At 42.7% G+C, this 21,867-nt stretch overlaps 1 long non-coding RNA gene across 1 annotated transcript in view; it reads left to right on the top strand.

The window, feature by feature from the left end:
- The window catches only part of LOC140125697 (uncharacterized), a 39,240-nt gene extending 17,777 nt beyond the window's left edge, over positions 1–21,463 (top strand). The window contains exon 4 of the long non-coding RNA XR_011854698.1: positions 20,589–21,463. This is a non-coding gene — a long non-coding RNA (uncharacterized lncRNA). The remainder of the gene's footprint in view (positions 1–20,588) is intronic.
- Positions 21,464–21,867: the final 404 nt, after the last annotated feature.

Raw genomic sequence — 21,867 nt, 5'->3', positions numbered from 1 at the left:
GTAAAGATTTTTCTTCAATATTCTGTCCATGATTCTGGGTATTGCTATAAGGCCTGTGCTCAAATTACAGAATTTAGAAATATGATTTACAGCAGTTTCATGGAAGGCTAATTGACATAGGCAGCAATATAGGAGAGCCAACTTATTTGACTCTATTTATCAAAAGTGGTAAAACTGTTCTAATTGTGGGAAAAACAGCTGTGGGAAAGCGAAGCTGAGCAACTAGAACACTTCTGCTCTCAGACACTTAAGATAAATCCCCCCATTGAGTTCAACTGGAGACATTTTTAATCCCCCCATTTTTTATACTGCTATATATGTCCTATTTGCACATGCCCCATGCAAAAAGGATGTCTATAAATATCTTGACAGTGACCAACTTCAAACGGTCATGTCTCCAGTACCCTGGCACATAGAAACATACACCGGCGCGCGCTCTGGCACAACCCGATACATCAAGATACATCAAGAGGCTTACGTGGTGCAGAAGCCCTGATAACTATCCCCCATAATTTTTATTTTTAACTAGAAGAATCTCCCCTTTAATATGGTGTATGATTGTGTAGGGATGCCGGAGATATTCACAATTAAAGTTGTACTAAAAAAAAAATATTTTTATGTGCAGCTTTAATTCCGTATTGTAACTTTAGGAATGGATATATTTCTTTATATTGTTTAATATGACACTAGAATTGTTTTTCTCCATGCAATGGTTCAGAAGATGCGTTTGAAATGTGCCCCCCTCCAGCCTGTCAGCTGAAGTCAGAATATAAATAAAGCTGCAGGAGACTTTCACTTTGCCAAAGTACATGCACCCTCTGCATCTGTAGCTGAAACTGGGAAAACCTCACATGTCATGCAGAAAACAAAGTAAAAATTGTTATGAAATCATCATTTAAAGAAGCACTTGGCAGAACATCAAAAATTGACCTGGGCATTCAGGCACCAATTGTTGAACCATTAGCCTTATCCTCTGATTATCCATTTGCCTAGTGATTTTGTACAATATCTTCTGATCCATATTTGGACAGAATGGGGGTCATTTACTAAGGGCCCGATTCGCGTTTTCCCGACGTGTTACCCGAATATTTCCGATTTGCACCGATTTTTCCTGTATTGCCCTGGGGTTTTGGTGCACACAATCGGATTGTGGCGCATCGGCGCCGGCATGCACGTGACGGAAATGGGGGGGCGTGGCTGAACGAAAACCTGACGGATTCGGAAAAACCGCCGCATTTAAAAAAAAAAAGGGTTGCGGAACTTGCACTTACCTTCACCAGGAATAGGCCGATGAACTTCAGGGCATTCCAGCGGGCCTCGGGGAACTTCAGCGCAGCACCGCCACCTGGTGGACGTCGGAGGAACTACCTTAGTGAATCCCGGCCGGACCCGAATCCACCGCAGAGAACGTGCCGCTGGATTGCGAATGGACCGGGTAAGTAAATCTGCCCCAATATCTCTCACTTTTGATTTAATCATTTTGACCTGTTTGCTTGTAATTTGGTGCAGGAAGGGAATGACAACTAATTTTCTCCTACTGCTGAGGGTAAGTAGGGCAGCTGGGAAGGGGTTTAAGTTTCAGTACTCCCTATGGTTACATAGCAGGTGCATGAAAAATGGCAAATTGATACTGAATCTGTGAACCAAAGAATATATTTGCTTATCTTCACTCCAGATGTAGATTTTTGATTTTTCAAATCATCAACAATTCATTTTGTTTAAACATTTTAGGAAACATGTTTGCCTAGAATGGACAAGCAACATAGCAAGCTCTTTTTTCCATTATATCATGCAAATAAGTGCTTATATCCATGTTAGCTTGAAAAGATTACAAATGTCCAATTTCAGTCCAGAATAATTTCCATCAACTTCCTTAATTTGTGACTAGATCTCAGAACAGCAGCAAACATTCATCTTTTAAAAGGATAATACATGATAAATGACTAATAACGTAAAAACTTTCTTTTAAAACCCCTCAACCCCTCATTATTGCAATTTTTTAAAAATAACTGGAAATTCATAAGTACAGACTATCATAGAATGTTGTGTTCTCTATTTAACTAATATTAACAGAATAATGAATGTGTTCTTGGTAGAGGCTGGAGTAGGAAATACCACGAAATTATATGACTAAATAAACAAGGTAAATAAGTCATGAGACAGAAAAAATTTATGGAGATGAAGAATGACAAGAAAACTTTAATTATCATATGGTAAAAAGTGACATTTGCTATGGCCAAACTTTTTGCTAGGCCTAGAAGGAAACTCACTTGTCAATTCATTTTCATCAATTCTGATGAGAGAGTTACTGTGCGTCCATGCGACTTGCCGGCAGACGCACAGTGCGATGCGGCGGTGTCGCCGCTGATGACGTCATCAGCAGCGACACCGCTACATCATATTGTGCGCCCGCCGGCAAGTAGCATAGACGCGACTGCCGGCACGTGAAGATAGAAGAGAGAAGCCGCCGCAGAGGATCGGGAGCTGCCGCCGAGGACCAGGAGCCGCCGCCGAGGACCGGGAGCCGGAGGGTGAGTATTAATTTTTTTTTTTATTAACTTGTGTATTTTTTTTTTAATTAACTCATGTATAAGCCGAGATTAGGTTTTTCAGCACATTTTTTGTGCTGAAAAACTCGGCTTATACCCGAGTATATACGGTAAATATGATCATAAGTATAATCAGAAGGAGATCGCTCACCCAAGTAAGGGGATGGAGTCATGTCTTCAACTATGATGATGATCATTCAAAACTGGGTGTTATATTTGATCCATTGTAGACATCTTAAACCACTGGTCAGTAGATGCCTCATTTACAGTTAAGGCCAGAAATATTTGGACAGTGACACAAGTTTTGTTATTTTAGCTGTTTACAAAAACATGTTCAGAAATACAATTATATATATAATATGGGCTGAAAGTGCACACTCCCAGCTGCAATATGAGAGTTTCCACATCCAAATCAGAGAAAGGGTTTAGGAATCATAGCTCTGTAATGCATAGCCTCCTCTTTTTTAAGGGACCAAAAGTAATTGGACAATGGACTCTAAGGGCTGCAATTAACTCTGAAGGAGTCTCTCTCGTTAACCTGTAATCAATGAAGTAGTTAAAAGGTCTGGGGTTGATTCCAGGTGTGTGGTTTTGCATTTGGAAGCTGTTGCTGTGACCAGACAACATGCGGTCAAAGGAACTCTCAATTGAGGTGAAGCAGAACATCCTGAGGCTGAAAAAAAAGAAAAAATCCATCAGAGAGATAGCAGACATGCTTGGAGTAGCAAAATCAACAGTCGGGTACATTCTGAGAAAAAAGGAATTGACTGGTGAGCTTGGGAACTCAAAAAGGCCTGGGCGTCCACGGATGACAACAGTGGTGGATGATCGCCGCATACTTTCTTTGGTGAAGAAGAACCCGTTCACAACATCAACTGAAGTCCAGAACACTCTCAGTGAAGTAGGTGTATCTGTCTCTAAGTCAACAGTAAAGAGAAGACTCCATGAAAGTAAATACAAAGGGTTCACATCTAGATGCAAACCATTCATCAATTCCAAAAAAAAACAGGCCAGGGTTAAGGCAGTGATTGCCTCCAAAAGATTTGCAACAAAATATTGAAAATAAAAATATTTTGTTTGGGTTATGTTTATTTGTCCAATTACTTTTGAGCTCCTAAAATGTGGAGTGTTTGTAAAGAAATGTGTACAATTCCTACATTTTCTATCAGATATTTTTGTTCAACCCTTCAAATTAAACGTTACAATCTGCACTTGAATTCTGTTGTAGAGGTTTCATTTCAAATCCAATGTGGTGGCACGCAGAGCCCAACTCACGAAAATTGTGTCACTGTCCAAATATTTCTGGCCCTAACTGTATATCTTTATTTGAATAAATTGACAATACAGCAACTGAAGTCATTTAGCCCTACACTGAAGATCCCCTCTAGGTACCAGCTGAAATGTTACTTTCCAAAAAGTTGGACACTCTTCAGTGCATAAAGTTTTAACAAAAAACTGAACCAGAGCCAGGAGGACAACAAATCTGGTTATTTCCAGCACATCTCATATATCTTCCACATACTGGACAAAGGGTTAAAATGATTCCTATTCCTGTAAACTGATGAGACGTGTTCCATTAATCATGTCAGATGTTTCCACCCATCCATTTCTTAGTGTCTATCTTCACAGTAAGATTCCCAGTCTATATGATACGTCTGAGGAATAAGCAATGAACACCTCAGCAGTTCCTGCATCCCACTTTGTTAATAGTGCGTTGTCTCACTGGTATTCAGTCTGATGAAGATGTTCATGTCAGCTTTTCTGAAGTATCTCCTTCAACATAAAGTGGATTAATTGGCTTTGATTGTTTTTATTCATTGCCATGCATTTTATAGTTGGCCAGTAATGGATAGAGTTGATGAAAATTTCCTTATTAACCTCTTTAAGACACAAAACAAGCTAAGCAATGTTTGTGACATAAAACATTTTTACCACACTCCCAATTTAATCTAAAAAAAATGTAAAAGTTATTATTGTTAAATTTTTTTTTTTTTTTACTCTCCCTTGGTTTTTATCTTTTATTTTTTAATACTTTATTCCAGTATTTCTTATCATGAAATACTCGGTTCTGACTTGTTTTCTGTTATGATATCATTGCAAAATCAATGTAATTTCCAAAATAATGACCCTTGTCTTTATGCCCTGCATCCTGATCCTTGTCTTGATATGACCTCTCAACCAATCACTGACCACATGGGTGACCAATCAGGGTGAGCTTTAGTCTTTAAACAATATTTCAGATCAATTTCAGGCTTATAATATTTCAGAAGAATTCTGTGTCTATCTTCTACAGCAGGCAAAATGCATGGTGCAATGTGAAGCAGTATTTGTGCATAGCCCAGATAAATCTAATAAGGAAATTTAATCCCTTCCTAAAGGGTGTCTTCAAATAAAACAAGTTCCCAAGGAAAGTTATCATATGAACACGAAAAAGCAGTGCAAGTAGAGCGTTTGGGATAACACATACGGTAAGTTGGAGAGCTGGGGAACAGCCATAAGTCTGGTGCTGAACAGGCAATAAGAAGGTGTGTAAGTAGTTAGGAGCCATAATAGAGAAAAATAGAGATAATGTATTCACCAAAAATGTGGATCACAGACCCAAGTGCTATTTTATATTGGAGAGTTAATAATGGGTCACATAAAGGAGGTGGTCACATACATTAAAGACCTTAGATTTTAAGACCTGACAAACCATTGGTGTTCCGGGAGAGTGCAGAGGGAGCAGGGAAGTCTGAGAAAAGTGGTGATGCCTCTGGAGTACTTACAATTGATTTACATAAAGATTAAAGGTAATTTTTAACCACACTACAGGAGCTGAGTTTCTAATAGGTATTTAACAGGGGTCTGCATTGGGATCTTGTTGCGCTGGCTTTCATGCGGCAAAGAATCGGGGGCATGCCGTTGGACGATCCGACTGATTCGGACACGAGATTTAACTTTCAAATTGTGTCACAAGACAATGCACTTAGATGCACCAGGAAGAAGAAGGTGAACTCCAGTGGACCTGAGCGGGGAAACAACACATACGCGATATCGGGCGCATGATTGCATTCTGTGACATCATTGGACCGGGTAAGTAAATGTGCCCCATTACCTCGGTTAGACTATATGCACGGGATGTTTTCAGTCTGCATCTATGGAGAGACACATTGGGGCTCATTTACTTACATTGGAGTTCACCGAAAGTCCACCATCCTTTTAGTTGTGCATCTAAGAGCAAGGGCTTGTGACACAATTTGAAAGTTAAATCCCGTGCTTAGTCCGAATTAGTCGGATTGTCCGACAGCACGCCCCTCAATTTGTGTCGCATGGAAGCCAGCGCAGCTGTGCCAAAAAACTATCGCGTATGACACAATCTCAGCGCAGACTTGTTTAATACCTGTCCAAGCCGCGCAAACCCCGAAAATGGCGAACAGTCCAACGAAAGTGCGATCCGCGACACCCTTAGTAGATGATTACCTGGGTTAGACTATATGCACGGTTTGTTTTCAGTCTGCATCTACAGAGAGAAACATTGTGTGCCAAAGGTAACCTAGTAAAAGGTATGCATATAAAAATGTACATAGGTTTTCATTTTTCAAGGCAAAATGGTAAATAATAGTGAATAGTTATAATGGCATTTTGAACAGGAGTTGAGTAATAGAAATCCCTGAGTGCCAAAGGTGTTACCGGAGATGACAAAGCATTTCAAGTGCTCTATAGTATCTCATCATTCTGGAAATCTGAGATCACATACTTCACCCATGTTATCCTATATGATAGTATTTTACCTCTAAGCACTGAAATAGTTCAGATAATATAGGGGGTTATACTGTGTCTATTCATCTATGTATTTAGAATATTGTTGTGTTTTTTTGTTCTGGCTTTTTTCTCTTCCTTTGAGAGTAATAGAGGAAATTGCCTTGAAATGCAGAAGCATCTCCAATTTACACTATTGACATGAGGTCATGTTTCTCACTGTGTTGTCTGAGTGTGCCGAAAAGTCAGAATGTATTTGAGCTTGGAGATAGGAATATATAATAATGTGTGATTTCAGACACTTCTCTTTTCCTGTTATAGAGCAGGTGAGGCTATCAGAATTATGTTCCCATTGACATACTGCCAAAATGTTATTTGTTTAGGACGAGCCCGTCTCTGACATAGATAAGCTCAATGACCCATATCCACTGCGGGTAATTGCTCACTGTGGAAATATCACAAAGCAGCAAGAGGATAAAATGTGCATATGAGAATATTGTGAACAGTGCTGGAGCCTAGAAATATAGTTTTAAGTGAAATATATTTTAGGAACTTTTTTTTTTCAACTTTTCTCTTATAGTAAAAACGAGTATATCCTACAATTAGGCATAATAATAACTCACACTTACTAATTCTGAAGGGTTTTGTGCATACACTACAGAGAGAATTACAATAGAAGATAACTAGAGATGAGCGAGCACTAAAATGGGTGCTCGTTATTCGAGACAAACTTTTCCCGATGCTCGAGTGCTCGTCTCGAATAACAAGCCCCATTGAAGTCAATGGGAGATTTGAGCATTTTTCAAGGGGACCAAGGCTCTGCACAGGGAAGCTTGGCCAAACACCTGGGAACCTCAGAAAAGGATGGAAACACCACGGAAATGGACAGGAAACAGCAGGGGCAGCATGCATGGATGCCTCTGAGGCTGCTTAATCATACCATTATGCCAAAATTATGGGCAACAGCATGGCCATGACAGAGTGACCGAATGAGGCTAGATAGCATCTAAAACATGCAATAATTGACCCTGACACTATAGGGGACGGCATGCAGAGGCAGCGGCAGCAGCGGCAGGCTAGAGAGTGTCATGGCGACATACCCTAAATGGACTCAGGCTTCACCAAAGGAGATGAGCAAGAAGCGCTGAAATGATTTCCTATGTGAACAAAAGGTTGACAGTATAATTAGTCGATAAGACAGCATGGTGGCGACATAGTGACCAAGTTCCATAACGTATCTGGTGAAACACCCGAAAAATGAGCCTGACACAACTCTTTTGATAAGGGGACGACATGTGGAGGCAGCCATGGAGACAACTTCCATGATTAAGAGCGACAGTATGGGGCATCCATATTGCGCTGCTATGATTGCAACTTCAGGTCTCCAGCATGGCGTCGACAGATGGGCCGAGTTCCACTATGTATCTGGTGAAACACCTGAAAATTCTTCCTGACACAGCTCGTTTGATAAGGGGATGATGTGCTGCATATCCTCTCGTGTTCCAGCGTCTGAGGGTATAGGGAGTTGAAAGTTGCGCATGGAGACATTGGTGGACGGTGGGGAGCATCGCGGAGGCAAAATGGACAGGAAACAGCAGGGGCAGCATGCATGGATGCCTCTGAGGCTGACTAATCTTGGGATGGAGCTGGCGGTCCGCTGCCAGGCGAGCTTTTGCCTGTCCAAGCACCTGTCTCTCGGCTACTCCGCACCCAAAATGGGCCTGGGGGCCAGAAGCGTTTACACCTGAAAATTCTGCCTGACACAGCTCGTTTGATAAGGGGACGATGTATGGAGGCAGTGAAGTAGTAGTAGATTAAAGGTGCTGCAGTTAAAACTATGTTAGTTGGATCTTGGGATGGAGCTGGCGCTCCGCTGCCAGGCGAGCTTTCGCCTATCCAAGCCCCTGTCTCTCGGCTACTCCCCAAACAGCACTTCTAAGAACCTTTTGTATAAGTGTAGTAGTGTTCTTCTAAGTTTGGGTTATGGCGGGTGAGGGGAATGTAAACAGATGCGCAAGAAGCGCTGAAATAATATCGGTAAATGATAAAAGTTTGCCAGTATATGTGGATAACACAGCAGGGTGGCAACAAAGTTAACAAGTTTGATGTGGAAGCCATGAAAACAACCCAAAATTCTGCTTGACACAGCTCGTTTGCTAAGGGGACGATATATGGAGGCAGCTATATGGACGACTTTTGGAGGCAGCTATGGCGATGACGTGTGGAGGTAGCAATGGAGACAATGTGTGGAGGCAGCTAAAAAGACGCATGTGGAGGCTGCTTTGGAGACAATTTAATTTGGATAGTGCCTGTATGTGGCAGTCCAAAAAAGTATTCAAACCAGAGGAGCAGGTAGGTGGTCCTCCAGAAAAATTAAATAGATTGAGTGCCTGTATGTGGCAGTCCAAAAAAGTTTTCAAACCAGAGGAGCAGGTAGGTTGTCCTCCAGAAAAATTAAATAGATTGAGTGCCTGTATGTGGCAGTCCAAAAAAGTTTTCAAACCGGAGGAGCAGGTACGTGGTCCTCCAGAAAAATTTAATAGATTGAGTGCCTGTATGTGGCACTCCCAAAAATTGTTTAAAACAGAGGACCGGGTAAGTGGCCCTCCAGAAAAATTAAATACATAGAGTACTATAGCTAGAGCCAATTGGCCCTGGCAAAAAATAGCCATTTTCCTCTGCTTTAGTGTACAAAGAGGAGGAGAAGGAGGACAATGAGGAGGAGGAGTGCATACATTATTCAGGTTGAGCTTCTTTCACCTGGTGGAGAATGGAAATCCTGAGAAATCCAGGCTTTATTCATCTTGATAAGCATCAGCCTGTCAGCGCTGTCAGTCGACAGGCGTGTACGCTTATTGGTGATGATGCCACCAGTTGCACTGAAAACCCGCTCGGACAACATGCTAGCGGCAGGGCAGGCAAGAACCTCCAAGGTGTACAGCGCCAGTTTGTGCCACATGTCCAGCTTTGAAACCCAGTAGTTGTAGGGAGCTGTGTGATCATTTAGGACGATGGTATGGTCAGCTACGTACTGCCTCACCATCTTCCTGTAAAGATCAGCCCTACTCTGCCGAGACTGGGGACAGGTGACAGTGTCTTGCTGGGGTGACATAAAACTGGCAAAGGCCTTGTAAAGCGTACCCCTGCCATTGCTGGACAAACTGCCTGCTCGTCTACTCTCCCTCGATACTTGTCCCGCACAAGTACGCCCTCTGCCGCTAGCGCTGTAAGAAGTGTTTCAGCTTGTGCACCAGGGCCTGCTGGTATTCATGCATTCTCACACTCCTTTCCTCTCCAGGGATGAGAGTGTAAAGATTTTGCTTGTACCGTGGGTCCAGGAGAGTGAATACCCAGTACTCAGTGCTGGATTAAATTCTTTGAACACGAGGGTCACGGGATAGGCAGCCTAGTATGAAATCTGCCCTATGCGCCAGAGTACCAACGTGCAAGAATTCACTCCCCTCACTGGCCTGACTGTCCATTTCCTCCTCCTCCAACTCCTCTTCTTCTGCCCATACACGCTGAACAGTGAAGGACTGAACTATGCTCCTCTCTTCTGTCTCGCCAACATTCTCCTCCTCTTCCTCCTCATCCTCCTCCACCTCCTCCGATATGCGCTGAGAAACAGACCTGAGGGTGCTTTGGCTATCAACAAGGGAATCTTCTTCCCCCGTCTCTTGTGACGAGCGCAAAGCTTCCGACTTCATGCTGACCAGAGAGTTTTTCAACAGGCCAAGCAGCGGGATGGTGAGGCTGATGATGGCAGCATCGCCACTGACCATCTGTGTTGACTCCTCAAAGTTACTCAGCACCTGACAGATATCAAACATCCACGTCCACTCCTCATTGTAGACTTGAGGAAGCTGACTGACCTGACTACCAGTTCTTGTGGAAGTTGACGTCTGGCAGTCTACAATCGCTCTGCGCTGCTGGTAAACTCTGGATAACATGGTTAATGTTGAATTCCACCTCGTGGGCACGTCGCACAACAGTCGGTGAGCGGGCAGTTGGAGGTGGCGCTGCGCTGCCCTGAGAGTGGCAGCATCTGTGCTGGACTTCCTGAAATGCGCACAGATGCGGCGCACCTTTGTGAGCAATTCAGACAGATTGGGAGCAAATCAGACAGATTGGGGTATGTCTTGAGGAAACGCTGAACTATGAGATTTAACACATGGGCCAGGCATGGCACACGTGTCAGTCTGCCGAGTTGCAGAGCCGCCACCAGGTTACGGCCGTTGTCACACACAACCATGCCTGGCTTCAGGTTCAGCTGTGCCAGCCACAGATCAGTCTGCGCCGTGATGCCCTGTAATATCTCTGGGGCGGTGTGCCTTGTGTCGCTTAGCGATGGCACTGCTGCTGTGCCTAGAGCTACCGACTGATGGCGCCATGCCCACGGATGGTAATTCGGAGGAGGAGGTGGAGGAGGGGTGGAAGGAGGAGGAGGCATAGTAGGCCTGAGAGACCTGGACCGAGGTAGGCCCCGCAATCCTCGGCGTCGGTAGCATATGACCGGCCCCAGGGTCAGACTCGGTCCCAGCCTCCACCAAGTTAACCCAATGTGCCGTCAGTGACATATAGTGGCCCTGCCCGGCAGCACTCGTCCACGTGTCCGTGGTCAGGTGGACCTCGTCAGAAACAGCGTTGGTCAGTGCACGGATGATGTTGTCTGACACGTGCTTGTGCAGGGCTGGGACGGCACATCGGGAAAAGTAGTGGCGGCTGGGGACCGAATACCGAGGGGTGGCCGCCGCCATGAGGTTTCGAAAGGCCTCGGTCTTTACCAGCCTATAGGGCAGAATCTCCAGGCTAAGCAGTTTGGAGATGTGGACGTTGAGGGCTTGGGCGTGTGAGTGGGTTGCACTATACTTCCTTTTGCGCTCCAGCGTCTGGGGTATGGAGAGCTGAATGCTGGTGTATGCTGTGGAGGATCGTGGAGGCGAAGAAGGTGTTTGGGCCGGGGTCCTGGGCAAGGGGCTGACTAGCAGATGACACAGGGGAAGGAGCAGTGGTGTGCCCGGCCGGAGGTGAACAGGCTTGGTGCCATTGAGTGGGGTGTTTAGCATTCATATGCCTGCGCATACTGGTGGTAGTTAAGCTAGTAATAGTGGAACCCCTGCTGATCCTGGTTTGGCACAGGTTGCACACCACAGTCCGTCGGTCTTCCGGTGTTTCTTTAAAGAACCTCCAGACTTCTGAAAATCTAGCACTCGCCACGGGAGCTTGACTACGTGAAACATTTGGCGCTGATGCACCAGCTCTGGCCCTGCCTCTTCGTCGGGCCCCACCACTGTCTCTTTCAACCTGTTCTGGTATAGGACTCGCCTCCGTCTCAGAAGCACTGTGTTCACCCGGCCTATCAACCCAACTTGGGTCTGTCACCTCATCATCCTCCGATCCCTCAGTCTGCTCCCCCCTCGGACTTCCTGCCCTGAGAAAAACTTCACCAGTGTCTGACAACCGTGTCTCCTCATCGTCCAACACCTCTTTACACACTTCTTCCACTATGTCAATAATGTCATCATCACCCACAGACTGTGACAGGTGAAAAACCTGGGCATCGGAAAATAGCTCAGCAGCAACCGGACAAGCGGTTCGTGACTGTGGGAAGGGTCCAGAAAACAGTTCCTCAGAGTATGCCGGTTCAAATGCCAAATTTTCCTGGGAGGGGGCAGACTGGGGGGAAGGAGGCTGAGGTGGAGGTGTGCTGATTTCGGTGACATGGGTGACTGCGTGGAAGACTGACTGGTGGACAAATGGCTAGAAGCATTGTCCGCAATCCACGACATCACCTGTTCGCACTGTTCTGGCCTCAACAGTGCTCTACCACGAGTCCCAGTAACTTGAGACATGAACCTAGGGAGTGTAGCTCTGCGGGGTTCCCCTGCTCCCTCATCAGTACGTGGTGTCTCACCCCGCCCAGGACCACGGCCTCTGACCCCTGCAGTAGTTGGACGCCCACGTCCACGCCCTCGTCCTCTACCCCTAGCCCTCGGGTTAAACATTTTCAAAATTAAAGTGTAAACTGTAAATTTTTTTAATAGTTTTTTCGTGTTTTTTTTTGTTTTTGTTTTTTTAAACAAAACAATGCTATCCTATTGCTATGGCTAGTTTCTAACCTACACTGACAGCACACAACTGGATTTTGTGCTGTGCCTGATGACTTTGAGTCATAAAAAAAAATAAACGTAAAAAAAAAAAATGAGCAGACTGTGCCTAATTCTAATCAAACCCCTAATAAATTGTCCCACTTCGGTGTTTGAGGTGGATATGTGTGTCACTAAGAGCTAAACACAACGGTCGCAAGTCTCTCTGCAAATTCCTCACAATATGGTACTAGCTGCACTACTAGTGCCAGCAAGCCCAGCCACAAGCAGACCAAAAAAAAGTAAAAGATAACGCTATTGTAGGCCTAAGTAAGCCGTTGGGGTTCTCCTATGGCTATTTTCTAGCCTACACTGAAAGCACACTGCTTTGCCAGATTACTTTGAGTTCTAAAAGTAAATAAACGTAAAAAAAAAAAATAAATCAGCAGACTGTGCCTAATTCAAATCAAACCCCTAATTAATTGTCCCACTTCGGTGTTTGAGGTGGATATGTGTGTCACTTAGAGCTAAACACAACTGTCGCAAGTCTCCCTGCAAATTCCTCACAATATGGTACTAGCTGCACTTCTAGTGCCAGCAAGCCCAGCCACAAGCAAATAAAAAAAATATATATAACGTTATTGTAGCCCTAAAAAGGGCTGTTGGGTTCTTGTAGAATCACTCCTACCTAACACTATTCTAATAGAACACCCTAACGCTTTCTCTGACCAGCAGCAGCTCTCTCCCTAACGGCATCCAGACAGAGAACGATGCGAGCAGCGCGGGCAGGGGCCTGTCTATTCCAGGGTCACCTGATCAGGCCAGCCAACCACTGCTATCGACGTGTAAGGGTACCACGTCATGCTGCGTGGAGTGCAGAGTCTCTTGGCTTGTGATTGGCTCTGTTTCTGGCCGCCAAAAATCACAACGGCGGGAGATGCCATTTTCTCAAGCTGGCGAAATACTCGTCCGAGCAACGAGCAGTTTCGAGTACGCTAATGCTCGAACGAGCATCAAGCTCGGACAAGTATGTTCGCTCATCTCTAAAGATAACGCATCTATAGAAAAGTCCATGATGGCAACCTCTACATGACAATAAATTATGTCACAGGTCATCTCCTCTCCCTCCCTACCCAATGACCTCTATATAGATAACACTGACCCATCATTACATCACTACTGACAATAGATGATGTCACAGCTTATCCCTCCCTCCCTACACAATGACTCATATATAGATACCACAACCCATCATTACATCCCTACTGACAATAGCTGATGTCACAGCTTATCTCTACTCCCCCTGCATAGTGACCCAACTGCATTGAGTCATCAGGTCATCATCAATTACTTACTTCCTCCTCGCCTGCAAACATGAGCTGACCATGTGCTGCAAGTAAATCTCTGACACTTCACGTCTGCAGGAGGGAGGGGGAGAAGGAAGCAGGAAGTAGAGCTGTTAGAGTAATGTGAAGATAATAATGACGACTCGGTCTCGTTTGCTGGCGGGGAGTTAGGTATAATTTCATCGACTTTTAGAGGTGAGTGGAAGCAGTAATGCAAATTGGGAATCAGTCTTAAAAAGACAATAGGGACCTGATATTATATGAAAATGTGAAATTTTGATGACAGGTTCGTTATAACCCTATAACCCCTAAGAATAAATAAAGAGGGCATAGACTGAGTTTGTTCCATGCAAGACAGATGTCAGCTCAATTATATACTTTTAACCTTCCATGATTGGCCCCAGGTTTGCCATCCGTCATAATCTTTTACAACCTGCCAGAGGTTGAAGTAATAATGAAAAATAAAAAAAGTAAAAGAAAAGTAAAAGTTCAAATCACCCCTCCCCTTTCATAGAATTCATATTTAAGTAAACAAATAAAATTATTAATATGTTAAAGGGGTTAGCCCATCAAAGAAAATTCTAAAATTTCAATCCCTTAGTGATGTTTTATTGCTGTTTAGTGCCTATCACTCCCTAGACTGGTCAGTGTAATATTCCAGAGTATTGGCGGGGATTATCTAAGCAGACACATTATGATTCCTCTTGTGCTATGTGAGATGCTGTGTGCTGACAATGTGGTTATATTATCAGAGTTTATGTACACTTATATACACTGGTTTATATACACTTTCATTTAGCTTCTCAACACTCACTAGCATCTAGTTTAGAAAGAGAGATGAGACAGATCAGAGATAAGAGATGATGAAATCCATGAGATGCATATAACATGCAATTACATTCTCAGCTCTGCTACCGTACATTTCAACCAAAATATACACTGTCAGATCTGTTATTACTCTATCCCACTACCCTGGATAAACACCTTATCTGTCAGTAGCCTATAGATTTACTCCCCTCACACTGTTGCTTCCTGGCAGGCAGTCTCTGTTTGTGTGTGTGAGCTCATCTTAGAATGCAAGGGTGGGGGCCGTTGCAGAGAGGAGCTTAGTGCAGCGTCAGACAGGAAAACAATATGTCAGAAGATTAACAGTCAGATCCTCGGTACTGAAATTGTACAGGGCTGGAATTATATCTGTTAAATGCTGTATAAGTGTTAATTACAGTGAATTAGATAATGGTTGATATATTATACAATTTCAAGAGGTCTCAATTATTAGATGGAAGTGTTGATCCAAGAATTTTTTCTGACTGGCACATTAGTAGCAGAGATTCAATTTAAAATTTTAATAATTTGTATTTGGTCACAGTTTTTTTTTTCTTCCTCTTCATCCTCATTTTAGGATTATAAATTGGACTTGATCTTTTACTCAACTTTATCTAATATGATCTTTAACACCATGGGGCACATTTACTTACCCGGTCCTGCACGTTCCCTGATCCGGAGTGTCCGACAAGAGTGCACAGCTGCCGCGATTAGCTTACATTGTGCGCCCGATATCCTGCATGAGTTGCTTTTCCGCTCAGGGCCGCCGGAATTCACCATCTTCTTCGCAGTGCATGTAAGCGCTTGGCTTGCAATACAATTTTAAAGTTAAATCCCTCTGTCCGAATCAGTCGTATTGTCCGACAGCCCGCTCCCCGATTTCTGTCTCATGAAAGCCGGTGCCGATGCGCCAAAATCCATTCGCGTGTGACACAACCCCCATCTAAATCCCTGTTTCAGCAGCGCGAAAACCTGACGGAAATGCGGTCACAGGACCCTTAGTAAATAAGCCCCCTTGTGTCATACATTGGAGACTTACCTCTGCAATATAATCGAGGAGGATATAATTTTGATATTATTAATATTGCAATTAATTTGTTTTGTTTAATTTGTATAGATAATAGGTTGGCACAGTTCTTAAAGGGGGTTGTCCGGAGGTTAAAAACATGACTGTTTTCTTGAAAAAACAGCACTACACCTAGCCTAGGTTTGTACCAGTTTTGCAATTCCACTCCATTTACTGTATCTTTATGTAGCTAAGTTGCAATACCTGCACATACAATTGCCAGATGAGGTCCTGTTTTAGGAAGAAAGTAGCTATGTTTTTCAATCTCCGGAAAACCCCTTTAACATTCTTTCTTAACCACTTTCTTACTGCTGTGCGACTACACACTGCTCACTGAGACGCTGTGAGGTTCAGTATATAGTTGGCGGTCCTTTATGACAAGATACGGGCCAGAAGGAACAGAACTGCAGTGCAAGGATGCTGTTTCTAGACAGTTAGATGGTGTTCATAGTGTACAGTCGGATTCTCTGGGCAAATTAACTATGTGATAGCCGACCAATAGAAAAAAAGGCCTTCAAACTCATCCGTTCCTGCAGTTTCATGCCTTTTGCTTAGCCAAACTAACAAATACATTTTACAAATAGCATTGCAATATACAGCGATGGTATAAGGGTAAAGTTCCCAAAATCATTTTCTTTCAATTTTTTTTACCACTTAAAAATAACATCGAAAAATTAAAGCCTGTTTTTTTCAATAATTTTGCCTCAACTGATTTCATAAAACTATAGTCTTATGTACTGAAAAAAACAATATATAAGTATGTTGAATTAAAAATGTAATAGTTTTTTGCAGTTAAATAGGCCCATTACTAAAACTTTTAAACATGTGGGTAAACACACAGGCAACTAAGTGGGACCCTCAATACTACATTCCACCTACCTACATTTAGAAGTGAGGCTGTGGCACTCAACTGAGCCAAATTTGCTGTACTCGTATGCTTTTATGTTTGGATACACCTCCAGGGTCCTATGGGACTTTACTGCAACTTTGAAATGGGGGCTAAGACAATATAGAACCCGAAAACCCCTCTATGTTGAACCGGTTCACCATTATCTAGAAGTCCTTTAGTATTTACATCCCTTGCCATGGGGATTAGATGAAAAAAATTTTTTAGAAACACATTTATAAATTACCTTCATAAAAGGAGATGGATTTCTTTATTATTTGCACTATAATATTAAAACGAGAAGAGCTTTGCATAAAACAAATATTGGACTAGCAAAAGAACCTCCAAAATCCTGGATGGCTTATTTTGTCATTACCCCCTGCTAATGCAGCGCCGAGGAAGTCTAGTCATTTCTACGGCGGTATAAACGCCAACACAAACACAAACCATCACTTTGTTTGATGAATGTGGCTGCAACGTTTTTGCTATTATAATTTATCACTTAAACGTTCCTTGTACAAGCAAGGTTTTGCAAAGTTATTAGTCATGAAAACTGCAAGTATAAACTTGAGCGTTTAATCTGGATGCTTCATGAGATATATCCGTAATTGTTTTTTTTCCCCTACTGCGAAAACATTTATTAAATCGTATTATGCCTCTTATGATGTAAAACTGCATCAGTAAAAAAGACTAGTGGCGGCTGGACGGCGTTTTATGCAGAGCGCACACTGGTTTCTAGCGCTGAACAGGATGTACCAGAATTTCTTAATAATCCAAAACTGCATTTTCATGGATAAGATGTGATGCCGTGGAATATACAAATGCAAACATTTAACTGGCATGAAATGGCTAAACAAATCTGAAATGTAAGTGGGTTCTATTCCTGTAAATGTACATTTTTATTTAGTCATGCTCTACAAATGGGCTAGACAAGTCGGATTGCTTAACTATATGTTTGCAAAGTGAAGGCACAATTAAGTTAGCCTGATTTGTTTTTATCATTATTATAATGTTTAGAAGACACTTTCAAATTACATGTTTTTTAATATCTTGACATATCTACTTAAAGCAAATCTCAATCATCTTCTCTTGGAACTTAGCAATGCGCCAAGTCATTTCTAAATTAAAGATTAGTTTAGATTACCTGTCAGCAGGATTTCACATTTTCACCTGATGACAGATTTTCATAGTCTGTTTAATACTCCCATATATTACCAATACTCCCAATATTTCCAATCTTTTTTTCAACAAATCTGGTTCCACTAACTTTTAAAAGTTTAAAAAAGTATAATTGGCTCCCTGCCAGCAAACTGCATCGAGTCATAACGTCATCCTCATTTACTTCCTCCTTATGTGCAAACATGAGCTGTAGAAGTAAGTGGAAGTAGTAATGTTAATTATGAAAGTAGATTGGGAAAAAGTATTAGAAAGACTACCGAAAACCTATCATCAGGTGAGACTGTGAAATCCTGATGATGGGTTTTCTTTAACCTCTTCGTGCCCTTACCAACATGTGACGTACCATGCCAGCAGGATATCGCTTGTTCCTGCACCCAGTATGAAGGTAGTCGGCCACCACCTGTATATAGCATGCCTTTTGTCCCAATATATAGCCTGCATCCTGCCAGTATATAGCCAGCCTCCTTCCCCCAGTATTTAGCCAGTCTGCTGCTGCCCCCCTAGTATATAGCCAGTCTGTTGCTGCCCCCCAGTATATAGCCAGCCCACTGCTGCGTCCCCAGTGTATAGCCAACCTGCTGCCGCCCCCAGTGTATAGCCAGCCTGCTGCTTCCCCTAGTATATAGCCAGCCATCTGCCCCCAGTATATAGCCAGCACGCTGCTGCCTCCCCAGTGTATAGCCAGCCTGATGCCGCCCCCAGTATATAGCCAGCCTGCTGCTGCCCCCCCCCAGTATATAGCCAATTTGCTGCTGCCCCTCCCCAGTATGTAGCCAGCCTGCTTCTGCCCTGCCCAAGTATAGAGCCAGCCTGCTGTTGCCCCCCAGTATATATTCAGCCAACGCATATTCATGATCCTCAAAGGAGCAAAAGGACTGAGGAAAAAGCCTTAAGCAATGTGTTTTCCATGAAATGCATTTTTCAGTATAAATCTTCTTCTGTACACACAGCTTCCCAAGTCATAGTGTTCTCATAGTCGACCAATTTGTTATTTGGCATTTAATTTTAAATACTGTTAGGAAGTGCACATTCATCTCCTTTGCAAATCTACCTGGTCTATCCTTTAAAGGTCAACGCTCATAGTTCTTTTTTCCTATTTATGTATTTGAAGAACATTTCAGATTAGAGTTTCTTTTTTTTAGCAATTCATCTTTGAGTTTCTAGCTTTGCTGACCTTATTTGCATGTTGTTGCTTTCCTTGCATCTTTTAAGTCATTCCTTAGTTGTTTGTAATGCTTTATGATTTAGGCACATTCATTTACCTTTGTTTCTACAGCAGATCTGTCAAGAGCTGTCATATAGAAGATCAGCATATTATCAGGACTTCCCATTAACTATTAGATAAAAAGACATAAAACTACCGAGCTTACAGGTAGAGAGGGGCGATCTTGGAATAAAAAGGTTAAAAAAGAGTTGGTCTAGTAAGCTAAGAGTACCAGACATAAAGGGGCACATTTACTTACCCGGTGGGTGCGCAATCCCCGAGGTGCGTTGTCCCATGAGGATGAAGTCTGCCGCGATTCAACAAGATCGTGTGCCCAAGATCCTGCATGTGACGCTTCCCTGTTCAGGTCCGCTGGAGTTCACCTTCTTCTTCCCGATGTATGTGAGTGCATGTCTTGCGACACGATTTGAATTTTAAATACCGTGCTTAGTCTGAATCAGTCGCGTTGTCCGATGGCCACGCTCCCCGATTTGTGTTGCATGAAAGTTGGCGGACTGTGCCAAAATCCGATCACGTGCGGCAAAAACCCCTGTTAACTGCCGCACAAATCAGAAATAGGCGGGAAACCCGACGGAAATGCGGTCCGCGGATCCATAGTAAATGTGCCCCAATATCTAGTATCAGCCACTATAAGGGACATTTGAGGGGATTGTCCCACTAAACAAGTTATCCTGTGGATAGGGCCTAACTTGCTGATCGGTGGAAGTCTCAGTGATGAGACCACCATGGATAACGAGAACAGGAGGTACCTCCATTGGACCCTTTGTCGATTTCTGAGATGAGGGGAGCAGTCGGTCGCACATTGCCGGGCTGCCCTGTTCATCTCTATGGAGCTGATGTGGATTTATGAGTAATTTCCCCTAGTTTATTATGATAGATTTTGATGGTAGATTTTCTTTAAGAAAACACCAACTTTTTATTTCCACTTTTTCTTAATAAAAATACCTAAATTGTGGATATTTTATATTGAAGCTACATTGCAGACGGCAATTTATAGATGAAAGAGGTTGAAGATTATATTTTTTGCTATATTAACATATACAAATAGTTTTTTGCTTTGTCAATGTGGAAGGATTCTCCATCATTTCTTCAGTATGAAAGGTTTTCATTTGGCAGCAGTTCTCAAAAGATACGCTGCTTATTAGTTCTGCAGATCACAGAGATATATAGGATTTCTGTAGGTTAGTGAGAACTGTCACCAAATATCACATTTCTACATGGCAGTATTCAAGCAGCCAGTGAGTTAGACTATGAGCTCATAGAACACAGAAGCAATTTCTGTCAATATCTTTTATGGTGATGTATTACCTTGCCACCCCTAGTATATATATAAGAGCCTGGGGAAGCACCAACCATTAAGACATTAATAAAATATAGACCTAGCTTCTAAACAATGGTTACGTATTATAGCAACGGGAGATGAAAACTACAAGTGAACAGGTCAAGACATAGATAAAAAAGGAAAAGCAAAGTGACAGCACTCTCACTACTGGCCAGGCCATATGGCCTAAGGATTACATGCTCCTCTAACCGCTACTCACTTAAAAATGACTGACTACATATTACTGTATATACTGAAAGTCATTGCACTCGTTGCTTGTCTCCTTCCAAATTCAATTCAAACTGATCACCATCATCCACAAAGCTCTGAAAAGTGCCTCATCTATCTACCTCTCTTCCCCCTACAGATGGTCCCCGACTTAAGGACAAATGATTAACAGACGACCCCAAGTTACAGACGGACCTCTATGCCCACTGGTGAAGCTCTCTGGATGTTACTTTAGTCCCAGGCTGCAATGATCAGCTGTAAGGTGTCTGTAATAAAGTTTTATTCATAATCCTTGTTCCCATGACAAAATTATGAAAATCTGCACAGCCCCATTATTAAGACTTGTGATAAACTGCAACTAAAACACACAAAACGTAACTTTGCTTCCATAGTTTCTTTGGAATAATTGTTATCATATGCCTCTAGTCCTAACAACAATCAAATATATAACACAATGAAAGTGTAAAATTTAACCCCGGTGGTGAAAAGGGTTAATATGAAAGCTTTCTTCTCTAAACCTATGCGGTCCAGTAGGTGTAATGTGCATATTGATTGACTCGGCACTTGCTTATGGTGATGAAACAAGTACACGTCTGCCTCGCACAGAACTTTAATACACTCACCAAGTCCCCGGCTCTCACAGTCTCAATTATAATCCGGTCAGATAATGTGGCGACTTTCATACAAAGTGTGTCAGCGCTCGCTACAGCAGAGGAAATGCCGCAAACATGAAATGTTAAGCTTGAAACAAAAAGCATTTCATTCCCCTGACTGCTGAAATCTCTGTTAAGGAAAAGGTTGAGTACTAACTCTTTGGAAAAGGAAACCCAGTAGGCGACTGTTCCAAGGCTGCTCAGAAAAGATTATTGCAGATGCGCCCTGTGTACTCACAGTGAGTAAAATCTTTTAAACCTTTATCCCAAGCCCAGTGGTATACCCAAGTATCCAACCGCAAACATCAGACAGGAACTAAATTGTCAACCTGAACCCACGGGAGCATCTCTACACAAGAACCTGATATTGTGATTTTTTTGGAAAAATGTTTCTACAAAGTTTTTTGTTATTTCAACCTGCATTTACAAAAATGGATATTATGGCATTAGGCAATATGTAACAGTCTTCTTTTGCTAAAAGGTATAATTCTGTCAACATCACCCTTTATTACTAAGTGTAATTAAGGGGGTATTCTGGGAATATGAATATCTGATACAAAAAACATCAAATGATAAATTAATGATTAAATCAAAACTCAGTGTCACAAAATGGAGCTTAAATAGTTTGCTTTTATGATTTACAAAATTTTATACGTAGGCTTTCTAAAGTAGGCAGAGTTATCTCCAAGATGTCCGCCACAAGATACTACAACTCCCATGAGCAACTCCCAGTAACTCTTCCTCCTTCTTATGGTCTACTCTCAG

This window comes from Engystomops pustulosus, chromosome 4 (genome assembly GCF_040894005.1).
Source record: "Engystomops pustulosus chromosome 4, aEngPut4.maternal, whole genome shotgun sequence".
NCBI classification, from domain to species: Eukaryota; Metazoa; Chordata; class Amphibia; order Anura; family Leptodactylidae; genus Engystomops; species Engystomops pustulosus.
The sequence above is the reverse complement of the archived record's forward strand: the minus strand, read 5'-3'. Positions and strand labels throughout refer to the sequence as shown.